Here is a 25,383-nt window from a genome sequence, read left to right as displayed (position 1 = left end):
CACGGACGGCACTACATAAGAGGCTACAAGAAAACCGAGAGGCTGAGTTCACACACAACCCGCCGGGGTAGCCCAGTAGCTGGGGCGTTGCGCTGCTGAGCTCGAAGTCGTGGGTTCGAATCCGGCTGCGGTGGCCGCATTGCGATAAAGAACGCTCGTGCGCCGCGCATTTGGTAGTCAAAATTAATCGGAAGCCCTCCGCTATACGGAGTACCTCATAATCAGAGCGCGTACGTTTTCGGCATTTACATGCCGAAAACGGCATGCAAATGCCGAAAACGTATACGCTCCAGAATTTAATTTGAGTTCTCAAAGCTTTCAACTCGTAAACATCGTTTATCATCGGCCGACCGCGCGCGCCTTCGCTGGTTAATGTTTCCAATATGAAGACTGGCCGGCGTGTCTTCGTATACCGGAAAATTCTAACGTAAGAGCTTCCTTGTGAATACGCCCTGAAGCCCTGCAGCTGGTATGCGGCTGTCGTGCAGGATCGCAAGATAACCGGGACCGAAAAACGTAATATTATGCTCGTGAATCTCTCGCGGCCAATTTTCTGACTGCCCAAGCTTCGTGGAGAAATTAATCTCCGTGCGTCTCAGAAGACTGCGAAGATGGACGGTTCTTGTTATTCTGGCCAAATGGCCTCTAGTAAAGTATGTATTTGCTTCGCTCTTGGTCCTGTCTATAGACTTCGATATCTTCGACGTCGAAACCGACACGTAGCAGGAACTTCATCAAGAGGCTTCTTGCAAGCGTCTTTCTCGCTGAAAGTATATAATGAAAACGTTCAGCAATCTTCCAGTTAAAAAACAGTTGGACTTGCCGTTTTAAACAGCACATTGGGGACGCTGTAATGGAAGTTTTATGCAACATGTACCAACCGGCAAAAATTCGCACTTTATGGTAGTGGAAAGCTCCGGATAAAGTTTGACCACCCGGTCTTCTTTAACGTGCACCTAAATCTATCTTCCACTAACCGACGCACTCCAAATCTACAGGACTTTATATAATAGGAGTAGTGAACGAATTCTTCAGTAACCAATAGCAACTTTCTGTCGGCAAAAGACGTTCCATTGCCAAAGTTTCACCGCAACATACCCAGCCGTCAAACGAGAGCGCACGTCCTTGATCCGAAACGCGAAGCGGCAAATGACAACCGGACACGAGTCTGCATAGCGGTCGCGGTCTCCCCCGCTGTCGCCGCCCTCAATACTCCTCTCGAATCGGCTTTCATATATTCTCCAATGGAGGCATCAGCAGCGAACCGTGCTTTGCCAATAAGTGCACCCCTCTTGCACCACTGCGAAAGAAGACGCGAGAATCCAGTGGCGCGCCCACTCCCAACGCCGACGAAAACGGCGGGTAAACTGTGGTTACGCGTCGGAGCATCATCTACCAGCCGTATACACGTGCGCCATTCAATCCAGCCGCGTTTCGCGCCAACACCACCGGCGTGAACGCGCATGAACGCGCGATCAGAACCGACGTGTTCTCGGAGGCGAGGGCTGCGGGACAGTATCCGCCTGAGAAACCAGTCATTATCCCCGCTCGCCGGCCGAACGTTTCACTACGCCATCTAAACCACTGCTGTCTTCAAGGGTGCCGACCGGACAAAAAAAGGCGCCAACAGCACACGCAGAGGGTGTCATCACACACTTCACGAATAGCTCACTCAAAGAACGAAAGAGTGACAGGGACAGGAACTACAATACATAGAGACATTCGATCCATCTTCGTATTTCCCTCTTGAAACCCCGAAGGGACCAAGACACACACCTAAACACATACCCACACACTCGCATTTCACGCGCGCGCGCGCACACACACATACAAACACACAGAGAGAGAAGCACTAAGCCACGGTTATTTTCCGCTGCCTTAACTCCGATTACGCCGGCTTATACGCACCTGTCCACGAGGTGGAAGGAGAAATAAAACTCGAAATCGAGAGAACCGAACGAAAAATCATAAAATACGGAGGAGGCGATAGTTTGGTGCGCTCGCTTAGCCACGCCAGGGATGGGTGTCCATTATCTGGAGCGCGGCCGAGCTCGGTGATGGTTTCGCGGCTATGTGTGTCCATGTCTACGTGCTGCATGCTTGCCGAGTTGGGTGCGCAGTATGCGGCGCCGGCCAGCTCAGGTCTTAAGAGTTTCCGCGAGCGCTAATCAGAGTGAAACGAAGCGAGGACAGCGATGGGGCCTCCGGCGTTACGTCATCCATCCTCGAAGAAGCCGCGCGCGCCGGTGGGTGGGTCGGTCGCGTCGGGCGATGACGGCTCCCTCAGACCGTGGAAAAGGAGGCGCGGTGGTAGTGGCGATTCTCTGTAACGTTGCGTGCGCGTTTACTTGCAACGTCGAGAAAAGGAAATTAGGGTTTTAAAAAAAGAAGAAGAAAAAAAACGTTTGTCAGTGTGCCACTGTGCCGGCAAAGTGGAAGGCAACAATAGCACTTTTGTTCAATCACAAATGTTTATTTTTTTTTATGGCAAGGAGTAACAGACACGTTATAGAACCACTTTATAGAACAATTCGTGAAGCTCGAAGAGAAGCGAGTTCTGCGTTGACCGATCAAGTGACCACAATGACACCTACTACGACGTGGCATTCCGCCAATGCACTTCCCTTATTCCCAAATGCAAGTGTTCGACCGATGCACGTTACGCGCAGGTATGCCTTCTACTATACCGTATGCAAGAGATGCGCTGCGCTCACTGGCACCATTTGCGAATAACCCACTTTTGCTAGTATACGCTCTCCGTTGTCTATAGATTACGCCCAAAACACACAGATATACTTCGAATTCGATTCGTACTGTGTAGTCTACGTCATCTTCGTGCCTTCAACACACAACGCCAACTCCGCCTCGCGTGTGTCTCCGGAAAAAAAAAAACCGCGATACGAGGTTCCGCAGAAATGATCGATTGATTGCAACCGTAACGCCGGCAACGAACGCGCCCTTGTCCGCTACTGAAGAGCATTCTTTATTAAATTCATTTCTTATCTCCTTTCGCACGGGCGCACTTCCTCCAGCGGGTGGCGGTGACTCTAGACGACAGACCACATGTTACATACGCTCAGGTCCGCGCACCTCCGCGGCGTGGCCCACCGATGCGCCCAATTCGTAAGAACTTTCCTGTCCATTCGCGCAAGCTCTTCTTCTCCTTCTCTCCTCTATTATGCTCGCCTTCGTGGTCCGCACTCGATCTAGTTGACGCGGTGGCGCTCGCCACTTCGCGACGTTCTCCGCTCTCAACGTCACCGTCGTCGCCATCGTTTTCGCGTCTTTGTGTATCTTTTCACTATACTTATTCTTTACAGTCGCAAGGCCAAGCAGTAGGAAGAGCGCCGACGTGGTCCTTTCGCGGCTGTATGCGCTCGGGCCCACGATTGCGGCCGAACGGCCCCTTCCTCCTCCCCCTGTGAAGAAACAAGCACGACGCCCCTATAACGGGACGGGCGAGTAGATACATACCCCTCAGGTGCGGAGCTACCGTGCCGAGAGCACGCAACTCGGGCGATTCGTCACCGACGTCCATTTGCTAATGGTGCGTAATCAGCGTCGTCGTATGGCGGGCGGCCGCGCGCAGTCGCCGCTCGTTCGGGCCGTTGCATGTATAACAGTTTGTGTGTGTACATTTGCGGCGAACGGCCATGCCCAGCCGTTCTTCTCTGTATTTTCTTATTATTATTATTATCATTCCATGCATACCCTGGCTTCGCTCAGTTCTGCGGATTGGATCTGGCTCGTCCCGCGGATTGCAGTACGCACGCACTAGCGCACTAGATTCGTGTGTAGCAGTGTTCAGCAGGTGTTTCTCTCTTTCTCTTTGTTTCTTTCTCTCTCTCTCTCTCTCTCTCTCTCTCTCTCTCTCTCGGTCGCTGGCTCGTTCGCAACGTACAGTCGCCCTTTAGCGATCTGCTCAGCTCCTGCGAGGCGACGATGCGGTCTCCGTAATGTCATCCCGACGTGCATGTTCTCATCTTCGGCTAAACTGACAGCGACGCGGTGTTTATTACGACTATCATTATGGAGGCGCATTCTGTGATTTACATTTTGCCTTTCTCGCCTCTCTCTTCTTCTTTTTTTTTTTATACGTGTGTTTCGAGCGTACTTCTAGCTATCAGATACTCCGACGGATGCGCGAATTGGCCTCACAATAAATTGCGCCGAGTGATGGCGCACGGGAAAGAAACAAAGAAGTCAAAACAATGTTATTTCTTCAATCTTACTTTTGATAAGCGAAACAGGAAGTCAAATATGAGAGTTTTATGCACCTCCTAAGGGCTCGGCGGGGTGACAGTTTGATGCAGGCCGTCTGAAAAACAAATTACGTTGCTGCATTGCCTGGAGTATATATACTGCCATAACGCTACGGGACACCTTCTTGTCGAGACGCGTGTATATATACACACGGTGCGCCGCTAATCATACGTTCCGTTTCACCACCTGGAGGCAAGACAGGGGACTATAGAGGCCGCATCGAGGCACATCCTTGGACGCTTTTACCTCGCTTCGCTGCCGACGAATGAGCCACGCCCTCCAAGTATATCGAGAAGGGGGCCCTGAATCTTGTGACCGCGTGGGAAACGCACCCGACTTCTACGATTTGGCGAGAATTTGACGCAGCGTGACACGTCGTAGACGCGATGGCTCTCGCAAGATACAGCTACTGGTAACGTTGGGATAGTTATAATATAGAGACAATCCGCAAGCCCCCAGCAACAAATATTCGAGGCTCACGTGATACTGCTTCCGCACTATACAACAGACTGTTGAGATACAACAAACGCTTAAGAGACTGCAAGGAATTAGGCGAGGAGGTGCCCGTGGTCTCCTGGCGTGAGCTGATTTTCCATCTTTTGTCTCTGGCGAGCCTGCTGTTGTAACTACATCGTAGTCTCTTTCGTCTCTGTTTTTCTAGACGTAACATATTGGTGGAGGTGCGTTATCCCCTGCCTCGTAACAATGTGTAGTGCCATGAGTCTTATATGTTTGTTTTATGTCGTTTTATAATGCAGGCCCGCAATGTTACACACCTATAACAAGGGCAGAGAGAGAGAATAACTTATTGAGGAAACGCTGGGAGGTCGGCCTAAGTTTATAGTCTTCTCAGAGGGAATGGGAAGAGGAGAGAAGAAGGGGTATGAGAAGTGATGATGAGAATAGGTTCCAGGATGCGACTATCTACAACTTCGTATCCGAAGAGCTTGTTCACAACATTGAATCAAAGCCGGTGTTAGATGAAAATTAGGAGAGGGCGTTTTATGACTCGCTTCGTTGATATTATGTCGGGCCAAGGGCCCTCACACTTTTTCACTCAACGGCCTGTTGTTAAGTGGAGCCGCCGAAGAGGCGGTTCCAATCTCTGCATTTAGCGGTCATATTTGTATCAAGAAACGAGTATGCGCTTCACTGTCTCGTGAACATTTCATCTATCACAGTCTGGCGAGTCCGTCAGTTGGATGCGATACAATTATTCTCGCGCAAAGGCAACATCTAGTCTTAGCTTGTGCAAGGGGCTCGCGTGGCCACGTCGGATGCAACATGGCATCCAACATTTCAAGCAAAGCAAATGCTGGCACCTATACTTGGGAAGAAGCAGCTGCTTTGTGCTACGTTGAATTATATTTTCAAAAGAGTCTGTACCGCCCAAGCGAGTATGTTGGATATGACTATACGCGCACAGACATATCAGGGCTACACCATCGAGGAGTACGAGAATAAAACAGGGTAGACATACGGCTACTCCTATACATGCTGGAGTCGGCAGCAGTGCATCGTTATTACGGTGGTTCGTGTTTGCGCTTCTGACCCGAACACTGCACCCGAACACTGCACCCGAAGCGGTCGCGAAGTTGAACAATGGGCGACGATCGACTATTTATGAATACAGGCTGGAGGGTAAGCTACGACCTTCCTCTTCTTTGCCGCTGCTGAGTTTCTTCCCTCTTTAGGTATCGCTCGCACTGCGAAAACCTGCAACCAGCATCGAGAAAACATGTTCTCCCGAGCTTCTTTTCTTTCTGGGGTTTTACGTGCCAAAACCAGTTCTGATTATGAGGCACGCCGTAGTGGAGGGCTCCGGATTAATTTTGACCACCTGGGGTTCTTTAACGTGCACTACAACGCAAGCACACGGGCGTTTTTGCATTTCGCCTCCATCGAAATGCGGCCGCCGCGGCCGGGATTCGATCCCGCGATCTCGTGCTCAGCAGCGCAACGCCCTATAGCTGACTGAGCCACCCCGGCGGGTATGTTCTCCCGAGCTCTGCCGATTACATTACAAGTATAGTCGATGCTGCTTGACCAGCACGACCTGCAGGTGTTTCTGATGTGTGGAACGACCAGCAACATCGCCTTTTTCGGAAAAAGAAAAAAAAAAGAATAGGTTGACTAACGTGTTATGCAGGGTGACAGTGCCCCATGCGGAGCACGAAGTCGCCTACGTGTTAGTTTCGTGCAGTTATCGGTGGCCCCTGATAACGCCTACCGTAAGTCGCGCACCACGTGGCAATAAACTGCCTCGTTGCGCATGGAAACCTAGTTCCACATTCTACTTCTCCTTTCCGCGTGCCACGCCTAATTAGCCGAGCTATTTTCACTCCACGCGTCGCATCTTCTGCTTCTCGTTTTGCTTCTTCCTTTCCCAACATATTCTCGCCATCGGTATTTGCGTGCGTTTGCGTGCCCCACACTCCGCGGCTCGGGAACAACCGTTTTGTTGCACAAGCATGCACACACAAAAAAACGCGAGCGCCCTGGTTGCTTGAACTCCCGCGAGTGCGCCTATGGACACGCATTACGCGCGCCATGCCCCCTTCTGGACCATTACGCAGGAACGCGCGCGCGCGGCAATTTGAGCTCTCGGGCCACCACCTCGGGGATGACATAGACGGCGACCACGCGGCGATCTTCTTAATTACTCCTCCGGCATACGCGCCTCGATCGGACGAGGATCCCACGATACGCGCACGGCGAGCGATGGCCAGCGCCGCGAACGGGGCGCGCAAAGGGAGGGACCCCGGCCGATGCAGGCAGATGGCGTCAATGAGACCGCGCTCCCGACGCCGATGCTATGCGAAGTGAAAGCGGGGCGGCGTACAGGCCTTTCCAACGAGTGGCTACCTGGGCGTCGCCATAATGCCCTCTGGACCAACGTTTATGGCGGTGAAGAAACAGCGCAAACACAACATGGGAAGACGGCTAACAGGCACGACAGGCACTTAAGGCCTTGAGCGTATGGCCGCCGACACAGCACAAACGAGCGACGCAGAACGCGAACGCAAATAGCGATTGTATGTGTCTGTGTGTGTCGTACCAACAAGCCCAATGTGCAACCTTAGTTAAGAAACCTGAGATACAGCTCCGACTACCGAGTGACGGTTTATTGCGACGACGACGCTGAAAACATTTACACGCTTAATAGTGCTGATTTGTCCTTCGACTAACACCTTTCCCTCTGATTTTATTATTATTATTATTATTATTATTATTATTATTATTATTATTATTATTATTATTATTATTATTATTATTATTATTATTATTATTATTATTATTATTATTATTATTATTATAGCGTACACGACAGCCAGCACAAACTACACCTGCCATGAGAAAAGCTATAGTCACAAACATATCCATCTAAAGCCGAATTCACAAAGCTGTTCATTTCTAAGCGCTCATTTGCCATTGGTCGGCCCACCGCGCTGACAATATCTCCCGGGTCACGATTGGCTGATCTCTGCACTTACGAGCAGATTCAGCGTAAGGACTGGTTTGTGAATACGGGCCTCGGTGCGCATAGAAATATCTGACGCGAGAGTGTAAGAGCGATAACTATGACATTTCATTTCGTGCAGTTTCTGTGTCATCCGTTTTCCTGTCGTATTATTCTCACAGAAGTCACAAAAAAAGAAAAGAAAACTTCCTTTGTCCGCATTAATAATTCAATCTTCACTTGAGGGTGAGGGAAACTAGCCATATGGGACAAACCATCAGCCAGAAAAGCGCAAGTTTTTGTCAATGGTTTGTCAACACGCTGGAAAAAGCAACATCAGCACAGGAAAACGAAACTATAAAACCACCCGCGAGTGTGCATGTATCTGCTTGTTCCGGGTTGATTTCGATCAAACCGGAACACCTTAATCTAAGTCCCCAAGCGTTTTTGCACTTCGCCCCCATTGAAATGCAGCCGCCGCGGCTGGGAATCGAACCCGCGACCTCGTACTCCGTATAGCGAAACGCCATAGCCATTGAGCCACAGCCGCGGGTATACTTTCGCACTTGCCGCAAAAGGGATCGCACGCTTTCCACTTAATTACTCCCCTGCGGGCCTTCCTTCGACCTCAGAGGGATCCCACGACATGAAGAGCGGTGGACTGCGTGTATACTTGATTGTCCGCCGTATACTCGGCGTGCGAACTTATGAAAACCTATCGGAGCAGGCATGGCGTCGATAAAGCCGCAACCTCGACGCGAACGCCACGAAACGCAAGCGGGACATTCCCCAATCGAGCGCCGCGCCCTGGTGATCTACACAGTTCGAGCAGATGCGCTCCTTCCATTATACGTTTGGCTCCGCTTGAGTATTCAGTGTCTCCGTAACGCGCTACACGTGGCGCTGCATTATAAGACGGAGGAGGCGTCCATTTCTCGCGCGTATGGAGGATTATCGTTTACGAGATGCATCGGAACTCGTATTGCGACCCGAAAGTAAAGCTGCTATAGCCGACGCCTCCTTAATTACTCCACCGTGAGCGGTCCCGTTCATAATTGTCCCACGACGTGCCCGCCGAGCGGTGATGACTAAGCGAATGGGGGCGTGCGAGGAAGAGACGTCCTATGGGCGCAGCTATAGAACGCGGCGTCGACGAGGCCTCGGGATGCGCCACGAAGCGAAAGCGGGCCATTTGCCAAACTCTCGCGCGAGCGGTGATCTCGTTCGAGAGGAGGTCGTTCCTTTTCCCATACCGGCTGTCTCAGAGTTTCCCAGGGTTGTGCCCCTGTATACTGTGCGACGTGCATGTGAGAGACTCGAAGATGGAGCAGTTTGTTTCGCAGGAGCGAAGGAGCCAGACTGGTCGCATCGTGTCATTTAACTTCATAATCCTAAAGACACCCACCCATTACGTCGCGTTCCGTAAATGACGGTTTACCGAGAGACGCTGCCTTTCATGCGAATATTTGTGGACGAAACATAGTTGGCAAGAGCATCCAGGAACAGAGGTGAACACGACGCTTTGCTGGCAGTCATAACGAGCTCTTGTTTCGGACAGTTCAAACTCTCGCGTGTTTTTACGATACGATGAAAATGATGTCAGGGTGTGCGCACCAATCAAATCAGCGGAAATAGATAATAAAGACAAAAGAGTAGAGTATGGGAGGTGAGGATGCGATAATACAACGAGCGATGCACACAACATCAACTTCAGTGTGCTTAATATACGATAAGTACGCACAGCCACGCTGCTATAATTAGTGGTCTCGCACAAGGCGAGCAGGATGTGCATCATGAACATCTGTGCACACGAGGGCTATTGCCGGTCCACAGCGCCGGACTTAAGCTTGTCTAACGCGACGCCAATGCTGCCACCACAGTCAAAGCTTTGGCAATCGCAGAATGAGCAAAACTGGCTTCACACCATGCAGTGGGCCACCCGTTGCACCCGCACTACTATAATGCTCTGAAATGGGAAGCGACGATCTCTCCCCATGAGCCCCTAGACTCCTAGAGCATTGAAGCACCGAGAGTCCTACAGCAGCGACCCCACGCGGCCATGGCTAAATTTCAGCGGTTATCTAGTACCCTCTATACAATGGGCGCGCAGTAGCATTACTACTTTTGACGTAAGACTGTAAACATGCACACACACGTACGCAGACACACCATGCCTGACGTTTCTTGACGTCGTGCACCCGAGCCCGTCTTTCAGAAGAAAAGGAAATGATACTGAGACGCTTAAACTTGGGAGAACCATCGCGACAATCGCGGAGCGGTCATATGCAGCTGTGCCCGCTGGGGTAACAGCGAACAGTCGCAATTCACGCCCTTTCGGACGGGGAAGGACGGAGAGGAAAGCGCTACGAATTTGAAAGGGCTTCTTGAAAGGGGGCACAAGGAACTGCCACCGTGAAAGAAATAGTGAAGTGCTGAATGATCTGTTATGTTGGAGAGAGATAACAGATAAGCAGGCCTCGAAGGGACTGGTATTCTCTGCTTACCTGAAAAGAGAGACTCGTAGGGCATTCTTAAAGGCGCTTGAGTGCTCATTGTGTACGCAAAAAAGAAAATGAAGAAACCCACGTCAGGAACCCGACGTCACAATACTGCGCAGGGGCTTATATAAGGACCGCAAAGTTTTTCCCGCACGCGCTACCGCCAAAGGCAAGGAACTGAACGGATGTTTTCCATTTTCCTATGTTCTTTGACGCACACCGATTTCACACATTGGAAGTTCTTACCCTTCTTCGGAGAATGAACGTTGGCCGGGAGTGCAAGTCGTCGCCACCTATAGAACTGTTCTAAACAGCACATCCCAGCCTATCGTCATTTTGTACGTATAGTTTTTCGCAAGGCGGCCGATCAATGGCAAACATCGTCAGGCACATGGCAGACGCGAACCAAAATATTCGTGAATTAGACCTCAGGATCTCGGTGGAAATGAATTAATGAACTGTAAGCTCTTACGCGCCAAAAGCGCGATTTGATTATAAGTAGGGGTCCGTGTTTTCTGTTTTATCCGAAAAAATCCGATAAACATTCGCCGGTAAAATTTTTGACAATTCGGATTTATCCGATAAACTGCGATTTGCTTGGACATGGGTATGACCATCAAGTCGCTGAAAACCGTATGTCCGTCGAGGTGGTTCTCTTTTTATGAAGCTCTAGAAGATATTTTGGACTACTGGCGCGCTATTTTGGCTTTCTTGGGAAGCGACGAAGTCAAGGGGACGAAGTGTGAGAAGCTCAGGACTCTTGTTTCATCGCCTGAAGCTGTGCACGACTTGCTCGTTAAGATGAGGTTTCTGAAGACCAATGCGTGTGCCGTGATCTCAATAATTAAGGAACTTGAGGCAGAGAGTACCCTGATACACCAAGTTTATCCCATACTGGGGGTTCGTTTGCACGCACTCATCAGTCAATGGCGGGATCCAACCGAGGTCTTCGCATCAGATGTCACAAGTATGCAGGACCTCCTTGACGAGAATCAACGCTTAACGACTGTCGCAGACTTTAACGGATACTACGCTGCTGTCGCCGAAAAGTGGAGACAGACATCTTAGAGGAACCTGTGAGATCAACTCCAGTACACCAAAGAATACTTTTGGTACTGTGTTCAAATTGTGAACCCAAATGTGAAGCATGAGCTTTCCTGCGCGTTCGAAACCTATATATGCACCTAATTTTCAATTAGTGCTTCTTTAAACTGACAACTTGAGCCAGCTCCTGAGTGATTTTGCGAACTATCAGTGCTATGAAATATGTAACATTGTTAAACCCCTGTCGTTTTGGAGACTTCACAATGTCGAGTGGCCAGTGCTTTCTCGCTGCGCGCTGCGTCTTCTGGCGCTTCCTGTTTCTAGCGCTAATGTTGAAAGGGCGTTTTCAAAGCTGAGAGTCGTCAATAGAAAGGAGCGTGCTTCGATCACTGACAGCAATCTCCCAAAGTATGCTTGTGTGTTTTACAATAAGCTTTAAGCTAAGGTTGTTATATGCAAAATTAAAGGTGTTCTGTGTTCAAGTATTTCGCTTGTGCGTATACGTTTTTGTCCATTCAAACGTTCTAGGAAAAATAAAATGTGCTTCGTGTGTTTTGATATTTTAGTATTCAGATATGAATTGATGTAAGACTTTCGGGTTTTGGGAATAATGCAAAACTCCGAATTTCGGTGAATTGGGGATTTACGGGAAATAAACTCCGATAAATGCCGAATTTCCGCCAGAAATATAAACTCCGATAAACACCCGCCGATTTTCAGGAAAAATAAACACCGAAAACACGGAGCCCTAATTATAAGTCACGCCGTAGTGGGGGACTCCGGATTAATTTTTGACCACCATGGGATCTTTAACTTGCTCCCAACACGGGCGTTCTTGCATCTCGTCCCCATCGAAATGCGGCCGCCGCGGTCGGGATTCGATCCCGCGACCTCGTGCTTAGCAGCGCAACATAGCCGCTAAGCCACCGCGGCGGGTGTTTTGGTGGAACTATGAATTGCGGTGGCGGGTGTACCGATTGTAATGAGCGAATGGCTCGATCGCCTTCTTCCTTTGAGACCCCACCATTTGCCCTTCTTTTCTAACCTCAAAGTATTCTTCGAACTTTAAAAGTTAACCGCTTACGAGACAGTCTTAATGCTGGCCCACAGTGCCCTCTTTCCGGTAACACAAGAGGGACACATGGTTTCTCTCCATTCGAGGACTTCAAGCCGGAATGACCTAGGTCCTAAGCACTACAGTGGCCACCACGTGGTGACTACAGAACATGTCTTCTGAGTGACTGTGGCGTTCTACTATTGAGCGAGAGGTTAAGGGTTCGATACCTGGTCTCGGCGACCACACTTTGATGGGGGCGGAATGCAAGAACGCTCGCGTGCCGTGATTTGGGTGCACGTTAAGGAACCCCAGGTGGTCAGAATCAATCCGGAGATCCCAACTACGACTTCCCTCCTAGCCCGCAGTGCAGCTTCTGGACGTTCAACCCAATATTTTGAGCTCGTCTTTGGTGCGGCCAGAACATGACTATATGGTAGACGCTGCACACCTGCTTTCGCTATGCCCTGGGATGACAAGACGATTACAAACTGCCAGGCTCAATCCTAATGTACGATACATCTGGAACCCTCCGACGTCTCATAGAGACAACAAATTACGCTATAGGGCGCCGTTTGCAGTATTGTGCAAGTTGTAGAGCTACGCGGTGTTCTCACTGTTTTTCTTCGTCGTTTTTTTTTTTTTCTGTTTCTTGGGGGGAGGGGGGGGGGGGGGCATAGTTTGTGAAAAATTCTAGGCGTGACAAAAAAGCGCCGTGTATTTCGAGTGTGTGATATAAGACCCTATAATTAACGTACCGTTCTTGCAATGCGGAATCGCCGTGGCCAACCAAGAGAAACCGAGTTCAAACCTCAGTGGCGTCAAGCTACGTTTCGTGTCCACTCTTTCTGCACAATAGTAGCAACCTGTGCACCAGACTTTTTTTTATATATATACTTTCGCATATCGCCCAGGTTCCTTTTGAGAAAGAGTAAGGAAACGGCTGCGTTAAAAGGTCAGCGTTTTCAGAAACACCAGCGCCGAGTCACTAAAAGATAAAAAAAAGGTTGATTAAGTTTTGAGGTTCTATACGTATATATATACAGTGCAACGCCATAGCGGCTGGGTTACCGCCGCGGGCGGTGGCCGAACATAAAACGACGTATCGGTACATGAGCGTCGCCGACACAACAAAATCTAACTAATACGTTTAGCGATCGATACATAATAATGTCGCGAGCTACCCAGGAGCCACCATCAACAGAAAATCAGAGCAAGCTTAAGCGTTCTATTTATAAGCGTTCGGTCCATCTTTGGCCCATCTTACGAGCGCACGGTGGACGACGGCCCGTTATTCACTGACGTCGTTGCGAAACGCCGCACGCTTCGCAATTGCCGTCTTACGCGGCGTGCGGTATTTAGACTATATAAATCAGCCGGGATGAAAGTGTATACGTCCTAGATAAGCGCGGAAAACGATCGCCGTGTATCCCTCGGCCTTCTCTCTCCGATCGTTTCCCTCTCGATCTATCGCTCTGCAGATGCGCCCGTTCGCGTGCTGATGATGGAGCTCGGCTTCACGACGCGCTGCGAACCGCGTTCTTTTTGACGCGTTCCGTTCGTTATATCGAGGTACTGCGCTCAATCTCCTTCGGTGTGCCAGTATATACCAAGCGTGAGTGTCGCGTAGTAGCAATTAATACCAGGGCGTAACCCTCGGCCAAGTTCTGCCGCGACGCTCCTCGGCGATAAATTGTATATACACTTGCCGAGAGATAAGGAAGGCGCTCCGTCGGGTAGGTAAACGGGGCTCTTTTTCAGGAGCGAGGCGCGCGGATGGCGTGAATGCGCTGCTATACGGTGCGTAGCGAGCAAGACCGATTCGGATGTATATAGGGCGCAAGTGAAGGCCATTCAGGTATCTCGTTATGCCGTCTCAAACAAATGTGACGTCCGAGCGCTTCTCGTCGGTTGTATGCTTGTTGTGGGCAGAATACACTGGCGTCCGCGTATGCCTGTGTGTATATACTTTCGATTTCATTTCACTGCGACAGCAGTTCCGCGCTCGAAACTAGGTTTGCAGTGCTCGTCCGTACTCCCGCCACGACGCTGCGCTAGGAGTCCTCCGCCGTACGGCTTATCTACCATCCGGCGTTGTTACGAAACGTATAATGAGTGCCCCGTCAATCAAATCAAGTCGCGATTGTTGTCCTCTAATTGTTTACGCTTCTATTGTTTTTCTTTTTTTAGCTTGCAAGCTTGCGTCGGTCACGTACTAACGCTCTAACGTACCCCTTTAGTGGGTATTGCTGATATTTCTTTTGCCTATGTTCACCGCAGTGTGAAATACAGCAGCCGAAAACCCAGGATATTGTTCCAACGCTGTAAACTCGTCTACTTTATCTCAGCACATGCATTTGAGTTAGAGCAATCACTCATCTTATTTCGTGGTTTACATGCACTTCATTACAGCGTGTCCAGAATACAATATATTTAAAGCTTACAGCTGTGAGGAACATAGCCTCACTTCAGATCACCAGTAGCCAAACTTCCCATACTGTCACAGTTAATAAACGACGACAACAACACCAACCTCAGCATTTCACCTCAAGTTTATTTCAATATTTTCAGTTAATGTTATTATTGTGCTTGAAAACATAAAGCGATCACTGAGGTGAGAACGAAAGGAGCTGGCCATCAACCACCACTAGAGTGAGCGAGCCTAAGAAATAAAATGAGAGGACAGGCAGCAACAAAATGTCAGCAAGATGAGCATCTGGTTTGCTACCCTACACAGAGGGACAGGGGTTTGCGTGAGGAGAACGAAAAAAAAAGAAAGAAAGAAGAAAAGAAATAAAGGAAGAATGCCAAGGATGCCGCTTCATCCGGATGTGTACATCGAAACTAACTCCATTCCACCAACGGCATGGGAGCTGTAGACTCGCGTTCAGATATCTTCTGGCACTCCTCTAATGAGTGATGTCAGCGTGAATTCTACATTCAATACGTCCTCACAGTTGTGAGCGGTCGTTACGACGATTGTGAACAATGCTTCCATTGCGCCTTTGGTGAACACACGCACGGTGAATGAGTGGCCGGAATAATTCGAGAGTAGCTCCCGAACAAGAACAAATGACCATTCGCGTTTCAAACTTAAAACATGCGAGTGACTGGTGTTATTCCTGTTTCGACGTTACGAGCAACGCATAATGTATATTTATAAGAAGAAGAATCCACTTTAGCCGATTCCCCACGGTGGGTATGTGCCATTTGTGCAGAGGAACAACAACAACAACAACAACAACAATTTCCAACACACAAACTGGGGATCCCCAGGCAAGAAGGTGACGCAGACAGCTTGACAGGCTGTCTTTTCCTTTTTTTTTTTTTTTTAGCAACTGACTACGCATCATGGACGCCGGTGATAACAACGCTCAGAGCGCATTTGGGGTTAATTCCGCCTGCCCGCCAGTCATTGCCGTTCCGGCAATACAACTGGACTCTTCACTGGTCTTTGTTTACCAGAATGGCTGACAGGCACGTCGCAAAGTCAAGTGACACTTCCCATCCCAACTAGAACGTTTCCGTGGGTAGTGCAGCAACTCCACGAGCTTCTCATGCGTTTCTCGCACCATTCGCACGGAATCTATGAGGGTTCCGGATTATTAGACATTACTTCCGTAGAAGTCGCGCCAAAATCATTGACTTGCGGTCTGTGCACTAAGAGTTTCGGTGGGTTTTCCCAAACAAGAATTCAGACGCGGCTCCAATATATCTCGTAACAACGTGCACCCACAATCTTACGCTCATCAAAATAAACAAACCAAGCCATTTATCGTGCAGACGAAAAGAGAGCGCAGGACCTCGCGCGCGGATTTTTTTATGTCCTAAACGTATTACGCAGCGAAATGCGAAAGAGAGAACTAAACGACACAGGGGTCAGCGACAACCAACGCGCCGCGTTGCTGACGCGCGACTTTTTCCTCGCGAAACGCGGTACAAGCCGGCGCGCACGGCATGCCGAGAACCGCCCCTCCCAGCAGCAGCAGCAGCAGCAGCAAGTCCGCGTTCCACAGTCCTCGGCGTTGGCGGCCGGCGGCGGCGAACCAAGAGGGGGGGGGGGGGGGGGGGGGGGGGGGGGGAGGAGTGCGCCATAGTCGCAGACCGATGGCAAGCAAAGATGCACGGAGAAAGAAGCGCTCAGCGAAAGAACTTTTCTTTCTTTTTTTCTTTTCTTTCTTTCCTAAGCGCTGGCCTGTCTTATGCGCGCGCTCACATTTGCAATGGAATGGTGCTCGCACGCGGCGGCAGCGGCGATCGGCCCGCGCAGAGAACAGAGAGAGGAATGGGCGAGTGGTTGAAGAGGAGGAAGGAGTAGTGCTCGTAGTAATAGTGGTAGTACGCACGATGCGCCCTGGACGAGACGAGGAAGGGGGGGTGGAGGCGCGGAGCGGCGGCATGCGGTGGTGCGGAGCAAAAAAGGCGCTCTCGCTTCTTCTCTTTCCAGAAAAAAAGCGTGTCAGCGGGACAAGCGACCGCCTCATCATCCCGGGAGCCCTCGCGAGGCGCGCACGGCAATTCGACCGCCGCCAGTGTCGGTCCAGCCGTCAGCCATGCGCCACAACCACCACCGCCAGCAGCAGCAGCAGCCTCGGCGGCTGCGAACCCTGCTGATGCTGAGGCACGGGACCCGGGCTGCGACTCTGCTACTCCTAATCGGTGAGTGGAGGAGACTCTCCCGCGAATTCCTCTCGATCGGAGAGGCGAACACCCGCGTTCGGATCTCGGGTTGTTGCGCGGGCATCAATCTATCAAGGCGGGGGTATACGTGATACTGGCTCGTACAGACCCGCCGCAGTGGGTTATCGGCCACGTACCTTATATCACGACCTTCTGCTGGCGCGTGGTCCTGCGTTCGACTACCTGAAGCATACCGATGTGGCGCAGTATGAGACATATTGGTGGTCGTCCAGACAAAGAGATTTTCTTGTGTATTGTAACCGGAAAGCTGCCGCATGTTCGAAGAAAAAAGTGTCGGTGTGTTGACAATTTGGTGCGGTTTAAAAGAACAGCTGCTAGTCAAAACAGGTTCAGAGATATTTATGTTCGTCAGAGCCTGTGTGTATAGCTTGGGAATGCGCAAGTGCGCCAGTTAGTTCGTGCACAATTTAATCACACTCCGTTCGGGATTCTTTCGCGGTAATGTGACATTGTGGTATATAAACAGTTGGCTACGAGTATCATCTGCTCTTGCGCCCTTATTTCTCACGTTCTCTCTTGAGCGACACCCTTGGAGTTTTTGCTGTGCCGAGATGTCTGGAGCATGTAATCACGGGGCCAAATGTCGATGCGTCGCTGGATAAGACGTGCGTGTTGGACAATTGCGTTTGGCCTGCTGAAGTCGCTATTTGAACGCCAGTCTCCGCCTCTACCGTCGGGCGTCTTCAGCCAAGTGTGCAACCATCGTAATCAAGTGGACTACAGTCGCGTTCGGTTTTCTCCATCTGAAAAGTGCGGACCGGCGGTCTCCCTTCTACGCTGTCTTCTAGACGGTGTTATAGTGGCACGGCTCACGGATGTCGCCGGCGCTGATTAGCAGTAGAAAGGTGTAATAATCTATCAACGACAGCAGTTACTTGTCCCCTTGGATGTATCACACTGATAGTAAATAGCGGGTATTTTGCCACTTGTCTCAAAGGCTCACGAGGAGACACGAGAGACGCCTTCGGCATGCCCTCATGTGAAAAACTGGACGCGTATCCACAAGAACTCTTACGCTGTAATTGTTCGTAAGAGCAACTAGCAGTAAACACTGATGCTGAACGTCTATTACAGTCGAGTACCTCTCGACTGTAAATGACCTGTATAACGATGGAATAATTCTGTCCCGGATCTATTGCGAGTGGTGCTGTGCGCAACCTTTACAACGAACTGACCTGTACAACGAATAATATCGGAGGCCCCAAGACTTTGTTATAGAGGTGATCGACTGTATTAGTGACGGCGGATGCCCAATGACAAAAATCACTTACGAACGAGCGTACGCACTTATGCGCTTTGTGAATTCGGCCCCTTCTGTTCTGAACGCGCTCACCGCACAGGCTCGAATTGCTTTGTTAACAACCACCACGTGCTCACGCGGTCAAGTGCTGAACTGTTGGGTTAGAAATAATATACGTCACTGATTATTCAGGAAGCGCTACGGATAGAGTGAGATTTGACATTCATTGGCCAGAGCCGATTTGTGGGCGTTCCGCCAAAAAATACATGCGCGGAATAACTTGGCACAGTAGCAGCGTATGCCACCGACCATCGCCAACGGAAACATCTACGTATTTTATAACGTTTGATTTTTGTTACCTTAATAGCAACAGGCAATTCCAACTTGTTGAGAAAAAAGACGGTGTGTAAGTAATACGTTTGAGTAGACAGAGAAGGAAATGCTTCTGTAAGTTGTGGCGAATATGACAAGCTCTGCTACGTCGTTTACTACGTTGTCACTTGCTGTGCTCTTCATACACTACGTTGCTTACGCCATATCACGGTCAGCTCTTCAATGCTCGCTCGGTGCGAACGCCCGGCGCGAGTGATAAGAATAACAACGCACGTTGCACCACACAAGGAACGTCATTTATTAATCAACTTATTGCTATTATGTTTCGTAATGTATACGCGAAGCTCAACAAGACAGGGTTCAGAAGGTCTGACGGAGGATTCCTTGGGTATTTACTAGATAAAACGGAAACGTGGAGTGTCGTGCAACGCGAACGACCGTATACTTCCGAAGTCCGGAAAGCGCGCTTCGCCGCGTTGCTCCAAGGCAGCGTGGTAAGCACCCTTTGCAGGTTCGCTACTTGCGCGGTTGGAAACTTATTTATGTCGTCGAAAGCGATATTAGTTACGCAATATTTCGCAGCTTAGACCAGCAAAGCGCAAACTACTCAGAAGAGCGCACACGTCGCTCGAAAGTTCCACCATACTGGGTGCATTGGAATACATTGTTCACGCTTCATCCGACGTATGTTGGTATGCTGTTCTCTCTTCTAGAGCATTACACGACAGGCTGACTATTCAAGGACTTAAACAGCAAGGTGACAATGTATGCTAAAATGTAAACACCACGAAACAATGAGACACATAGACAGAGAACGAAATTGAGTACTCCGTTGCTACGTAGCACTGTCCCATTTTAGGATGCAATTGCACCGAATAGCCCAGTTCACGATCCTGCTGGGGGAATGAATCGCATGAAACGCGCCGACCATACTATTCATGAATCATGCCTGGCTGTACTGGTGACTGTGCTGTGAAGTCAACCACACTGTCCGAGTAGCACACCTGAAAAAGACTCAATCCGTGACGCGACTGATTTTCGGCTATATACTGGTGCTCAAGGCTTTAACTGCGTGAATTCCCTGTATACTATGCATACTCCGAAGATAGAATAGCATTAGGGTTGCTGTTACGGGTACGCAAGACCCACCACACAAACCGGCAACATTGTGCGGTCGCAGGAGGAGCAGTGTCTTCAAGTGTACTGAACTTTTAGGTGCTAAACATCCCGCTAGAATGAAACGCTAGCGCTAGAAAGCAAACTAGCAAAAGAAAGATAAAAAATTAAGAGAGGAGACAGGGAGATGTTAGCCTGGAAAGCATCTGGTTGGCTAGCTTACGCTTGGGGGAAGGAAAAAGGCGAATAGAAAGAAAAAACCATCTAGAAGGTCCATTTCCCTTTTGACATTCGCCACTGCGCGTGACATTGGCGTGACACGTTCACGGGCGCTTATAGTTTTGTGGCTAGAGCGGAATTGGCGCCCACTTAGGCGATAATAACACAGGGTATTTTAAACCTCTAGGCGTAAAATGTGTTCTCCTTTATTTCATCCGACTGGCGTTTCATTCCGGCGTGATACTATATTACTGGAACTTGAAAGGAGAGTGCTAAGTCGAGAATGGACAAACGCCGGGCTGCATTTTAGAGCGCTGTGCTCCGACTCGTTTTTAGCGATGTCCTTTCTTGTTTTAGCCTGCTAACTTCTGAAAAGTTGATAAATCAACTTATCTCAAGCCCGCGAAGTAGCACTGGAAATATATTCGAAACAAACAATAATAAGAGCTTACGCAGAGTTGCACGGCTTCCGATGATCGGTGCATGTCATCCATTGTCGTATTCGCCACGGACGTGCTGGATGAATCAGTTGTCAATGCACTACAGCAGCCCGCTTACTTCCATGGCAAACAGTCGTGGCTATCCCTGAATGAGACGATAAAATTCATATGAACTAAAACGTCTGCTTTCGGTGTCAAGTCTACGCAGCGCGGGGTCAGCGGAAAAAGTTGAATATTTGCGCAGCCTGTGCGCCCAGCCTGGAATTCAGGATTGCAGCCTACAATAGTATAATACGCGACCAATGCAGTGCTGTAATCTGTTACCGGTGGAGGGCGCAAACTGCGCGGGAACTTATCTTTCACGCGAAAACCGCGCCGCGTAACCTTTTGATGCTGAACGTACATCAGCAAAAACGGCTACGCGTATACGTGTCTTTCTTTTTTTTTTTCTAAGTTCTACGAGGTACCTGCGCGTAATGTCCTTGCAATTTTTATCCGCTCACTGAGAAAAGCATAGGTTTTTGAATAAATTAGGGCATTACTCCCCTCCCCCCCCCCCCCCCCTAGTGCTACAGTGAACGGCTGTGATCGTGTGCATGAGCTCTGTCTCTTCTCTCTATATTTTATTATCTTTCTACTTACTCCTACCACTTTCCCTAGTGTAGGGTAGCAAACCGGACTATTTTTTTCCTATTAACCACCTGTTTCTCCTTTCCTTCGTGTTTCTTCACAAACTACAAAATAACTCGTGCGCGTACATTTAGGTGCAGGTTAAAAAATAACAGATCGTCAGAATTAATCAGATGTACTCTTACTCTCCTTACTCATATATCCCATTGGTTGCTTCGGGACGTTTAACGCAATCAATGGATCAATTAACCAACCAGTTAGTCCACAGCGACTGCACGCAAGGTTACCTTGGGACGGACTTGAGTAGATCAGTTTCGTGCTCAAGATCCGTAAGCGATCTACCACTCCGTCAAAAGCGCGATTCGGCAACACGGAACAGAGGCAATACACCAAAACACGCGATACCTTAATCACGGCCACTGTATCCATCCATTTTAAAGCATCGCAGCGCAAGCACAGCCGGTGGTTGAAGCTTTTTTCCCTTTGTAAAGCGAGGGGGAAAAAAATTAAATCCTATATAGAAACAAGAATGAGCGTAATTAAGACGAATACTCGTATCGGTCTCCACCAGAGAATTATACAACTGCCGCCGCTGCCCTCTTTCTCAGGACGCCGTGAAATTCGGTGCATATCGTGGAAAACACGAAGGCCAGCGAAATGCTCTCGTTTAGAAATCAGGGCGCGCTAACTTTCCATATGCGCAGGTGGAGCCACCTCGCGGCGCTGTAGGCACCAAAAACGCGAAGGACGCACGGTGTAAACAAGGGTGTACGAGACGGCGTAAGCAACTAAGAAGTAACACGCATAAAGAAAGAAAGAAATAAAGAAAGAAAAAGCGCTAGGCAAAGAGTGCAAGTGAGCGTAACGCTATTCATATTCGTCGCCCGGGGCACGTGCAGCTCGACGCTTTTGTGCCGTTTATGCGCCGCGCGGGTCACACCGACAGCGGCCACGCAAGGAGCCTGTTCCCTGAGAAAAGCGAGCTTACTGTACGTCGCCGGAGGCGAGTCGGCGACGAAAATGGACTGGCGAAACCACTCTGTCGCCTCATCCCTTTCTCCCTTTTATTTTTTCTCGCTCTCTGCAAACGGGGCGACTGCGTCGCATCTGCAGCGACGGCGGCGGCCGACTTTTTGCCCCGTCAGCCGCATAAGCAAATGATAATTCGCATTGCTCGCGCCCTACTCGCAAATGCATGTTGTAAACGACGCTTATGTTAAAAGTGTGCGTAATGCGAAATTCAAATGGCTCTTTGAATGTGGGACACGCTTTCAAGTTCGCTTGTTTCTTTTTGCGCAGCCATCTCTTCCTGCGCCGGTACCGAGACACCTATGTGACGTTATATTGTTTAGCTTAGCCAGCCGTATGGTGCCAAGTTTCGTATCCGATCAATCTACTGGTTTGTCATTACTCCTTTTTTCTTTCTGTCCATCTGACTGTCCCTACCGATCCGTTCGATCTGTCTGTCTTCGTAGTAGTTTTAGGGTGTTAGGTATTTTCTGCCTGTCAAAAAAAAAAAAAAAAAAAAAGCCTACTGCACTGGGATGAATGAATGAAACTCTGTTCAACTCTTCACAAATGGCAAAGACAGGATTGTTGCTGCCGACGCCTTTTTACCATCAGATTGGTAGAACATTAATTGTTACTGCAATTGTAGCAATGGGTGCTCTAGTTGACATCAATATCACAAGATGGTGACACATCAGCCATGTTGTGTACATCTAGTCTTTCCAGTGTTGACAAATCCTGGGAACTTTCCCGTGATGAGGGGGAGATTGGGGATCCGAGGGAAAAGGGGAACATTATTTTTTGACAATGTAAAACATGAGAAATTTATGTTGGGTAGATTACAGTATTTTGTCAGTTTCTTATAGTGCCGACTACCAACAGTAGCAACAACATACACTTTTGTGAAAAGCCGATTGATTTTGAGTCAATCCAACGCAGACGCTGTCTTGCATAGTTTCGAAATCCGCGCATCTGCGGCAAGGTTTGTTCGAGCATGTAGCAGCCGACCGCGAGGGCTATTGCAAGACCGGACTAACGTATAAGCGACCTTACAATTAGATTTCTGTTATTCGCAGCGCTGGTAAAACTAAATGTAGAAAGACGTTTCCGGCAAAGGTGCTTAGAGAGTCCTTATTAAAGGGCTACCCTATAAACCCCTTCCTCCGTGTAGGGTAGCAAACCGGGCGTGCGTCTGGTAGACCTCCCTGCCTTTCCTTCCTTCTTTTCGTCCCCCTCCTCCTTGCTCCAGTGAATGCTGAACACTACCGGAGTTTCATATGTTCTTGTGCCATCAGCCTGTGTTTGGCGAAGACATACCCTTGTATCGAAAATTCAACATTGAGTGATATTTCTCTTGTATTTTCGCAGCTAAGAATGATCCTTGAAACGCACTTATGTGGCGAGCGGGAACTATCGCTGCTCACTTACGAATCGCTTGATCAATTAAGAAAAAAGTGTTTAAAGCGTGAAAGCGCTTTATGTCTGAGGTTTAGAAAAGAAACATACCATCAAGGCATTGTAAATGGCTATTAAACTTTTATCCCGACTGCCCCCCCCCCCCCCCCCCCCCCCCCGCACAGAAACACACGCGAAACTCTACTGCGTATTCTGGGTGTTTGCTAGTTGAGTGTCTCAGTTTCCTTTCCGATCCATTTTGAACGAGTTGATTATCAATGTATGTGCTATACAAGTGACCTTTTTAGCAGCAAGTATATCAAATCGAACAAACAACTTGTTCGGTGCTTTAGAAGTATTTGATCATTAGATTCGTTAAAATTGGGAAAGAAAGGGTAATCGTACCGCTGAACAAGGTAAATAAGGGAAAATTTCCCCTTGACACGTGAACAAAAAATACAAGCGACAATCTGGCAAGACTGCTGTAATATATATGGCAGACAGGCTAGAACTAGTTAATGAACTAGGGTGGTAATTCTGGACATTGTCAAATTCCGACATATTGTCGAATTCGCCATCTTGTCAGCTCTGATTGGCTCGGAGGCCTGCCACGACCTTTCCGATTGGCTCAAAATGTCGCCCTCACAGAATTCGGCAATTTGGCGAAATTTTGACAATGCCCAGAATGCTTCTCTCTGGCAACATCTCTCAACCCACCAACACCATCCTGCTTCGCCTATACAAACACGCCGTCGAACGTGGGCGCACAGGTGGGAAAGAGAGGCGCCGAAAAATTGGCAGGCCGTGAGTGGCTCGCGCCTTCGTACAAACACCACGCGTGCGCGCACCGCGCGGCATACGCTCGGGTTGAACGCGGGGCGTCGTCGTCGTCCTATTGAAATGGAAGTCAAAGGCCAGAATCAGTGCCCTTTGCCCAGTTTTTCTCAGCACTGCCTCCTCGCGGCCGAGCGCGTCGACACACAAACACACATGAACGGCAGGGCCGCTCGCGCGGCAAACGGTCCAGTGTCAAGGTCTGATTGGCGCCGTGAGGGAACTTCCTTCCTCCACGCCACGTTTTTCCTTCCTTCCTTGGCTGCATCCGACTGGGAGGCCGAGCGTCGATCGTCGCGTTTCGGGTTGGCGCCCCATTCCGAAAGGAGGGAAGGCAAGGGCCTCGTGGTGGGCCGACTGACTCATTAGCCCCGGCTGCATGCTTCGCGAATCGCCGGCGGCGCGGTTGTTCGATGCACGACGGTGCTCGTATGCAGCTTCGTGGTCCTGTGCTCGGCCGATCGCTGTATAGCTTCCACTGCCGAATTAGTTGCGCTGAGAGATTGCGTGACCTTCCCGGCGTCACGCCGACGACCCCCTCCGGAAGAGCAAGCCAGAAGAGAAGCACGATCGTGAAGCGTGCGTACGCGATACAGATTGCACGACTTTAGCGCTGTTCCGCGAGCCGTCTTTTCGGCCGTTGCGGACGTAGTAATATGCGGGACGCTGTGTCGGCGATGCACTCGTTATATCATCGCAACGGAAAGTCGGCTTTTAATAACTTCAACGGCGACTATAACCCCTTAAATTGCGAAATACGATAGACTATCGATAAATGTGTAAGTTACGTAATTTCGTTTCACTTAGTTCGCTGCACTTGCCACTGAAGTCAAGGCAGTATAGGATGATGACTTGTACATGTTCTAGAGTATTCGTAATTATTGAGTAATGAAATATCGATGTATAGTGACCAATTATTTATGCCGAGCTTTGTTTCTTTTCTTTATAAAAATAACTGACTGACCGGCTCGAAGCACATGAACAAGTCAGTCATGTGCTTCAAGCACTACGAGAAAGAAAAAAAACAAACATTAGAAAAAAAAAAAGAACGAAATGGAGTACGTCAAAGATGGCGTCAGTCAATGCAGCGTCTCGACCAAGGCAGAAATACTTAGTGCGCTGAACTAAAATGGAGTCATGTTGAGTAT

General features: G+C 49.3%; 1 long non-coding RNA gene across 1 annotated transcript in view; it reads right to left on the bottom strand.

Annotated features, from left to right (window-relative positions):
- The window catches only part of LOC125947550 (uncharacterized), a 76,929-nt gene that overhangs the window by 47,235 nt on the left and 4,311 nt on the right, over positions 1–25,383 (bottom strand). Inside the window, exon 2 of the long non-coding RNA XR_007468376.1 lies at positions 20,381–20,513. This is a non-coding gene — a long non-coding RNA (uncharacterized LOC125947550). The remainder of the gene's footprint in view (positions 1–20,380; positions 20,514–25,383) is intronic.

This window comes from Dermacentor silvarum, chromosome 8 (assembly GCF_013339745.2).
Source record: "Dermacentor silvarum isolate Dsil-2018 chromosome 8, BIME_Dsil_1.4, whole genome shotgun sequence".
Lineage (NCBI taxonomy): Eukaryota > Metazoa > Arthropoda > Arachnida > Ixodida > Ixodidae > Dermacentor > Dermacentor silvarum.
Note: the sequence above shows the minus strand (reverse complement) of the source record. Positions and strands in the feature narration are given on the sequence as shown.